Source organism: Hipposideros armiger, unplaced genomic scaffold (assembly GCF_001890085.2).
Source record: "Hipposideros armiger isolate ML-2016 unplaced genomic scaffold, ASM189008v1 scaffold_265, whole genome shotgun sequence".
NCBI classification, from domain to species: domain Eukaryota; kingdom Metazoa; phylum Chordata; class Mammalia; order Chiroptera; family Hipposideridae; genus Hipposideros; species Hipposideros armiger.
In genome coordinates, this window is record NW_017731615.1 from 371,284 (window position 1) to 377,903 (window position 6,620).

The 6,620-nt window shown below is 38.8% G+C and overlaps 1 protein-coding gene across 2 annotated transcripts in view; it reads left to right on the top strand.

Annotated features, from left to right (window-relative positions):
* Window positions 1-6,314: 6,314 nt before the first annotated feature.
* Window positions 6,315-6,620, top strand: part of ARHGAP5 (Rho GTPase activating protein 5) — an 87,572-nt gene continuing 87,266 nt past the window's right edge. The window contains exon 1 of one of the 2 annotated variants that reach the window (XM_019656768.1): window positions 6,315-6,374. The gene's annotated coding sequence lies outside the window, so the exon portion shown is untranslated. Of the gene's footprint in view, window positions 6,375-6,440; window positions 6,525-6,620 lie in introns of those variants that run through there. The other variant, XM_019656767.1, reaches the window with a different exon arrangement.

Sequence of the window (6,620 nt, forward strand, 5' to 3'; positions counted from 1 at the left end):
TGGGCAAATCCTTAGAGATAAAAGATTAGTGGTTGTCTGGGGCTGAAGATAGAAACAGGACTGACTAAATAGGACAAGGGAAAAAAGACATGGGTGAGACCATGAGCAGCCTGAATGGATTACTAAACAGGATTGTGGGAACCCAGGACTGGTTACTTGGATGCTAGATTGTACTGCTGGTGGGGGTTGGGCACACAGTAATATATAAATTTTGGGAGTATAAACAACTGAGGGCTTAGAAACTACAAGGCAACCGCTTGGCAAAGAAAGTTCAGAGCAGCTGACCTTACATCAGGGATAGGGCAAACTCGTTCTGGGAAATCTGGAGGCCCAAACCTAATAAAATAAATTCTAGGAATGGGTTTTGGAAGAAAGCAAATTAACTTGGTTTCATCAGGATGAAGTTGCTTTTCTTTCTTCCTTTTCTTATTTTTTTTTCCTTTGGGGGGAGGGATGATGTAAGGGCCCCAGATAAAACCAACAGGGAAGGTAAGACTAACAACTTTCTCCTGGGTGTGGTGGTGGATGTGGGTCAATGTTATATTAAGTGTGAAAAAGTAAGCCTGGTCTATGGGCTAACCGTGAAAAATAATTTAAAACTAAATAATGTTAGAGTAGCAAAGAGACCATTTTGTGGATGTGGTAACTTCAGCTTAGAGAGATTCAATGACTTCTGAAGGTCACACAGTAAGTTGAACCTGAGATACAAATTCTGGTCTCCTGACTTCCAGTTCAGTGGTCTTTCCACTTTAGACTACTTTGTGCCCAGCATTCCTTTGCAAAAATGGTAAAATCATTTTTACCTTTTCTTTAAACTGGTAGTTGATTGTACTGTGCTGAGAAGGATATAGTGGAGGAAGAACACTACAAGATTAATGTCCAGACTTAGAAAACCAACTCTCAGTTCCCTGGGGTGATGGAAGTCAAAGGTAACCTAAGTGTCAGCAAATCCACATGAAAAACCATCTAAATGGAACATATTTTATCACAAAACCTATGATCCAAAGGGAAATGCCAAAGCATGTATTATAGAAAGATCAGCTCAACTTTATTAGCATTAGAGAAACTATTATCTATACCTGAAAACTTTTGAACAGTTTTAGTGTTTAAAAACAGTGTTTTAAGACAGTTTACCTTATCCAGCTTTATACATTGTCTCTCTCAATTTTCAACACCACTTTAATCACAATTTTTATTGCAGAAAAACAATACATTCATTGTAAAAAATTAGAAAATACAAAAAAGCAAAAAGAAGAAAAACAGCTATAATTCTACCATCTAGATTAAATCTCTATTAACCTGTTGGTCAATAATACCATCACCTTGTTTTCAAAACATTTTCTTTTTACAAAAATGGAATCATACACCTTTATTACTTTTGTAGCCTGATTTTTTTCACAGAAAATATCATGGATAATTTTCTACCTCAATAAATATATACTTTAAAAATATTTTAAATATTTGCCTTCATTTAATTTTATAAGAATTTGATTTATAGGACACATATAACTCTTTATGAATTTTTGCTACTTTTATATGATCATGTTTGCAAAATCTCAAAATTCCTAATGTAAATACTTTTTTGGGGAAATAGTAGAAAAGAGTTACGTAATATCCATTCCTGTGGGAACCAAAGCTAGAAATAAATGAAATATATGCTACAGTCCTGTTCTGGGCTGGAGAGGTAAGCCTATCTGGGGAAAGATGAGTATTATTATTCCTCACTGTGCAATAGATGTGTTGAAAGAAGCTGTGAGTCCATCAGAAAAACCACATTGTTATTTGAGAAGCTGAAGCATGGATTGGCAAAGCAAACATTTACCATCTACTGCAGCTTATAGTAATATGTAAAAATGTAAAAATGACAAAGGCTTCATTGTAAAGTGAATTTCACAAACTCGGATGCTGCACAAATTCTTTAGAGTATTCCTTGATGTTTAAGATCCACAGTTATTTGTTGTTAGCAAGTCAAGTCACATTTACCTACTAGAGAGATATTATGTGGAGAACTGTGGGTTGTACTTGGGGAAGGACGGCTAACTCAACTTCTACAGGCTAATTTGGCAATTTCTTTAAATGATTTGTGTTTTCCAAAGTGATTATCTCAGCTGGTAATTCCAAATATAATCTAAAGCCTTCTGTTAGCAATATATCCTCAGAAATCCATAAAACCTAGAGTGTTTCATATTATCAAACATTTATTGAGCTTTCTACTAATGATATTCTAGTTATTATATAGAACCAAACTTGAATTTGTGACTCCTACCTAGAGAAGCTCACAATCTAAATTTGCCTAAAGAGGGTGGCATTAAGGGATATTCACAAAAATTATGTTCCGTGGTTAAATAATCAAGCAATACAAGTTCCTGCTTCCCACTGTAATGATTTACAGGTGACAGTGGTAACAATCGCAGAGAATTCAGTTAGCAACCTTGCAATTATTTTTTAGCTTTATGGGGTTAACCTTATTGGGGTTGATTAAATTCAAGCTGCGATCTTTCATAAAAACTCAATGGAGGGTCCAGATGGCCCAACAATACCTCCTTTTGTGAGAGGAAAAACTTGAAGATTTTTGTCTAATTAAAGTATTTGTGTTGGTAGGACCTGGATGAATTGTTATTCCTTTAAAAGGAGCCTGCATTACAAATAATCTTTATAAAATACTAATTATTCAAAAATAAGAATTCTGCTCTCACTATTTCAGTTATGCCCTAGGACCAGAGCGGCATGAACATGACATTTTGAAGCTAGACTGTGATACCATCTTTGGGATTTCAGTCTGAAAATACAATTCTGGAAAATCAACAGAACAAGGCTCTGTGGAACAAAATGCCAGGAAGGTCAATGCATTTCTTTCCTACTGTTCCAGTCCCATGCTCACAATTACCTTAACTCTTGTCAAAATATTTTCTACAGTAACTGCCAAGACATAATTAGCACCTTTTCTTCATGCTGAAAATATCATTGGTAGCCATAAAAGAAATTTGGAGAAAGCCTTTCAGGACCTTAACTCAGCAAATGGCTACTATGGTTATTGCCATCTCATGATTTGCCTACTGGTGGGAATAACGTTCCATCTTACCCTAACTATATGAGACAAGGAAGAAAGAGAGAAGTCTAGGCAGGAGGTGGGTGAGGTGGGGTGGAAATGAGTTGTGAAATTCAATAGAAAATTAGACAATCAACAATCTTTCAGTGCTCTCGTTGTCTTCGTTATTCTCCAACTTCTTGGTATATTTTGTCTGTAATTAGGGTGATATTCCGAGGTAGTTTGTTTTCCAAAAGTATGTTTTGTATCAGACAGGCAAAAAGTATTGGTCAATTTTGTAATGAATGAAAAGGCTGTTTATTTGCCTTTTCATGTTCTTGGTTGAGGTTACAAAAGCCAAAGTAGTTATGATCAGAAATTTCCAGCAGGGGGTGTAGTTGTGTCTATAGGGTAAATTCTTTTGTAGCCAAACATCTGAAATGTGTATTGTTACCACCACTGATGGTCCAAACTGGAAGTTTGATAATGTTTTTTATGGTTGTCATCTCTTTTGATCCTAGAAAAACCCCATATATGTTAATACTTTATTAGGATGTGTTAAAGAACTAAAGAACTGTGAAGAATATTTAAATTAAAAACCTAAAATGCCTGACTGAACTCTTATTCTAATTTTTTTCAAAGTAAATAAAGAACAAAGCTTTGGATGATTTTAATTATCCAATACAGCAGAACAAATGCTTATTTTTTTATTTTAGATAAGAAGAATAGTTGATCTGAGAGGGCTTGGTACTATTTACTTGTGTTCTCTCTCTCTAAAGAATAAATTATTCATTTCCTCAAAATTTCTCCTTTTGGGTGGGGAAGGTGGGTGTTTAAAGCTATTTCTCTAAGGACACGTCTCCTGATCAATTTTAAAAGATACCATCTTATCCTTTGGTTTTTGTTTTATTTTCTGCTCTTTATTACCTTTTATTTATAGAAATCTGAGCATTTTCAACCACAGAACTTTGGCTCCCAATTCCCATTTTCATATTTTTATTTGTACAGAAAACTGTAGGCTTCATTTTTTTGAGAAGAGCAAGTAACATAAAAACAAAAACAAAAATTATTAACTTTAGACTCATAGTCTTAATATGGAGCAAAGTCCTATAGTTCCAGTCTCCTTAAATGAAAATGGATGATGTAGGATGACTGTAAATAATGTTGGCTGTGAAAATTATTGCTCAAAAACCATGGCTTAAAAAATAATAATTTTTTGCTGTCTTAATTATGAGAAAATGAGATTTCAAGTCTTTTTTTTTCCTTTTAGTCCTGATTCTTCAGTGTCATGTCTGTTTTAGAGGAAAGATTAACATATAAAGAAGATATGTTAATGTTTCCTTTAAAAACTTTGATTTATTTGCCTTTGGTTTATGTTGACACAAGTCCAACGTTATGAGATTTCTGATTATTTAGGAAATAATTTTAAAAATATAACATAGGGTGGACACACTATAGTACTTAACATTTCAAAATCAAAATTATGACTTTGAATTGGCTTCTTATATTTTTAAGGACTTTCAGTGCAAAGGTCAAGAAATGCATTTAAATGTATGAACTCTCCAACCTATACAAGTATGGGTACTTCTGGCATTGGTACCACACTTTGATGGTTCCATTCCCTCTCCCCAACTTCCTCCTCTACTCTTTTTGTCTTTTCTCCCCTCTGCATTTACTTTTTGCAAGTTTTCTTTAGCATCCTTCTTCCCTGCCTATGGTTTGTAACTGAAAGAAAGAAGTACCTATAGACCTTACTTAACCTGTTTGGTACCATTCAGATACAAGGAAGAGGCTGGAGTAAGGAATTTGAGTCATGCAGTTCTAAAATTAGGAAATAAGAGACCTAGTGAAATTAAACCTATCTCTTTTGCTTTTGTCTATTAAGTTTACCTTTGAGAAAAATGGAGAGTAGAGAGACGGGTGGGGAACAAACGAATAGAACTTCTGTTGGAATATTGTGACAGATTTACTGACAAATATTTTCTAACAGATTTTTACCAAAAGGCAGTTTATTTTTTTACTAACAGACCATAAATATACGTGGTTGGCAGCAGCTGCATCATTATAACACTAAAAAGCAAACTTGGCTAACTTCAGCACCTTATGTAACACACAAAATAAAGACTAACTCGAATTTAAAAGACGTTTTATAAGTTAACTTCACTGATAATGAAACAAATCTTTCCCCAAAGAGAAATTCTAGTCCAAATTACTTCTTTCGTTTAGACTTAACAACAAATTTGGGGTAGATTTATGTTTTTGCTCATTCTTTCATCTGCTGGCAACTATTTTAAGACCTCTAAATAAAACAGATTCTGATGACCTTGGTAAAGTCACAAGACCTCAGTTTCAATGGTGAAAGGAAAGGCAGTTTTCTATTGCCCTTTCTCCACCAGTCAATGCCGATGCCTAGATGAGAAATACACCAACAGCCCTGGTGTACTCCTAAACTTGTGAAGCCTCAAAAATATTGAATATATTTAGGGCAGCATAATAAAATCCAGGTGGGAAGATTGTGCTGGTAATGGTGTGAGCAGAGGTTTTGGGGGCCACTCTCAAACCCGCCCCAAGTTTTAACATTTCGCTCAATTTCCATAAGGACAGATTAAACCGAGGGCCTGATGCCTCCCTGTGCCGTGTCGACGGAGAAAAGGATTCTTCTGTCTCCCATGGAGTTTTGCCTTCTAGGTGAGTACACCACCAGTCCCGGGCGGGTTACGTCCGTAGTTGGCGAACGATCCCCAGGCAGAAGGCTGGCTGCACACACAGGAGCATCCGCGCCAGCATGTCCTGCGAACGAGCTTGGGCGCATATTTTCCTCCCATGAATTCTTTAATGCTTAGAGACCGTAGCGGGGGGTTATCGAGAATCATTCAGTGCCCATGCAATGTTTTGCAACCGCTAACACAATGTCAGGTTCCTTTGCAGTATTGTGGTTTTGCTGTTTCGGCCAGAAACCGGAACAGAAGGAAAGGGAGAAAGCAGGGAAGATGCGGAGACAACAGTGCTCGGGGCTGCACAGTCTGTATCTTCCAAAGCGTGGAGGATGGGACAGAGGAGGCGCAGAATACGGAGAAAGGGGAAAGCTAAGGAAAAATACTCACGCCAATGGGTAAAAGGGAAAAGGTGAGAAGGAATGGAGTAGGAGAGGGAACCAATGGATGGGAGAGGCGGAGGAAGAAGGGGGAGGGGCAGAAGCCAATGGGAGAGCCAGGACGCCAGCGAAGACGCGGCCCCGCGCTTGCTCCCCTCCCACCGGCTCCAGCGCTCGCGCCTTCCCAGGCTCCCGGGAGACGAGGGCAGGGGCGGGGCTCAGCCCGGCGCGCAGAGCGGGAGGCGTCGCGAGGTGAGGGCGGCCGGGGCGGGGGATTGTGGGGAGGGCGGTGCGGGTGCGCGCGCGCCCCGTCGAGGCTGCGCTGCGCTCCGCCCCCGGCCGGGTGTGTGGCTGCGCGCGCGCGCGTGCGTTCCGGCGGTGCGCGCCGGGAGAGATGCTGAGGTAAAGTTCGGGAGAGAAGGAGAGAGCTCCGTCAGCGCGAGGGAGCCCGAGTGGCCGCCATTACTGAGCCCGGCGCGGCAGCCCGAGCAGGGGAAG